The sequence below is a fragment of the Belonocnema kinseyi genome, chromosome 4, assembly GCF_010883055.1.
Source record: "Belonocnema kinseyi isolate 2016_QV_RU_SX_M_011 chromosome 4, B_treatae_v1, whole genome shotgun sequence".
In the NCBI taxonomy this organism is placed as follows: Eukaryota; Metazoa; Arthropoda; class Insecta; order Hymenoptera; family Cynipidae; genus Belonocnema; species Belonocnema kinseyi.
This window is the reverse complement of record NC_046660.1, coordinates 139,280,012-139,282,271: the sequence shown is the minus strand read 5'-3', so window position 1 is coordinate 139,282,271 and position 2,260 is coordinate 139,280,012.

Here is a 2,260-nt window from a genome sequence, read left to right as displayed (position 1 = left end):
TTTGCAATTCCTGCAGACTTATGTTGTATCGTCTAAAAAATTCAAACAACGAAAAGTACCGCAAGTACTCTACACCAACCACATGGAAAAAAACCGTTATTGTGAAGGACTGCACAGTTACAAGAGCAATTGAAATCAATAAAAATGCACGCCAGACTGATTTAAGCGCTTTAGAAGATGAGAGAATGAAAGTTGAAAGTCAACGTCATGCAGACGGTAGTGAAACCAGTGATCGAACAGAAAATAGTTCTGATGATTCCGATGAAAATGACGAAAAAGATGACGAATATGGCGTGCATAAAATGAAATTGAAGGTTCCAATATTAATGTCGCAACTAGAACTGAATGATTTTATGATCTTGGATTACCGAAAGACGGCGCTGAATTTGCCGCTTCATTCCTAAAAAGAAGAAATCTTCTAGAGCCAAAGACAAAAGTTTCATTCTATCGCGACAGGGACAAAGAATTCAGAAAGTTTTTCGTTAAAGACGAAGAAACGTCTTTAGTATACTGCACTGACGTTAACGGACTAATGAACCACTTGAAGAAAAATGTGTACAGAGACGAAGAATGGTGACTTTTCATTGATTCGTCAAAACGCAGCATTAAGGCTGTTTTACTGCATAACACGAATACTTACGCTCCTATCCCTATATCTCACTCAACGAACATCAAAGAAGAATATAACAATGTTAAAATGATTCTTGAAAAAGTTAATTACACGAATCACAAATTGCAAATATGTGGTGATATCAAAATCATAACAATGATATTAGGCCAACAATCGGGTTTCACGAGAGAGCCATTCTTTATATGCCTGTGGAATAGCAGAGATCGAGTCAATCATTACAGCAAAAAACATTGGCCTTTAAGAGATTCATTCAAACCTGGTTCTCATAATATCATCAACCAAAGCCTCGTTGATCCAGAAAAAATTTTACTACCACCCCTCCAGATAAAGCTTGGGCTCATGAAGCAATTTGTCAAGGCGTTAGACAAAGATCGACAATGCTATAAGTATATATCCCTTAAATTCCCTAATGTTTCAGACGCTAAAGTGTAAGAAGGAGTCTTTGATGGACCACAGATTCGAATATTGACAAGAGATACTAATTGCGTGAGCCACATGACGAAAATTGAAATGGACGCTTGGGAAAGTTTTAAAGCACTAAACGCAAATTTCCTCAGTAAGAAAAAAAGTCCAGACTACGCGAATATTGTTGCAAAAATGATAAGAAACTATAAAAAGTTAGGCTGCTTGATGAATTTAAAACTTCACTTTCTAGATTCCCATCTGGATAAGTTTCCAGAAAATGTTGGTGATTTCAGCGAAGAACAAGGGGAACGTTTTCATCAAGACATAAAAGTGATGGAACAACGATATCAGGAGAGATGGGACGAGGTCATGATGGCTGATTTTTACTGGATGTTGAAAAGGGAAACGAATGTAGATCTTAAGCGTAACCCTTTGCATCGTTCATTCGAAGAAAAAAGGACACGTTATAGCAGGCAAAAAATAGACTGAAGTAGGTCTATAAATCAATTTAATTACGATAAAAAGAAAGATAAAATGTAAACACGAAAGATAGTATAAATATGTCCCTTAAGTTTAAGAAAAGCAGAGAGAAAAAAATTTTGAATGAAACTCTTATTCATTTGCATATTTAAGTTACAGTTCTACATTTTAATTGATACAAACATTGTCAGGTTAATTGAAATGGGTTCAATTCTACTTGTAGTTCTAAGTGTCTTCAAATGAGCAATGTACGTCTAAATTTTTAACCATTTGTAGTACAATGAAATGAATTTTATTGTGTTACAACGGGAACACTTAAGTTAAGTTGTGTTGCGTTAAGCCAAATTTCGTTAGGTTCGTTAAGTTAGATTCATTTGTAGGTTAAGATCGAGTTAACCTATTAAATATAGCACACATTTAAGACTGAGAAACATACACTTACATAGCAACACGTGTGGTTGAATTTCATTCGGCTAGGTTAGGTTAGGTCAGGTTTTGTTAGGTTAGGATAGGTTAAACCTCTATGCAGGTTTAGCCGAAGCTGAATGAAACGGTACCGCAAACACAACGGGACAACACAATGAGTTTAATTGTGTTACGTGAAGTTAAGTTAGGTTAGGTTAGGTCAGGTTTTTTAGATTAGGATAGGTTTGACCTCTTTGCAGGTTAAGCCCAAGCTGATTCAAACGGTACCGCAAACACAACGGGACAAGACAATCAGTTTAATTGTGTTTCCTGAGGTTA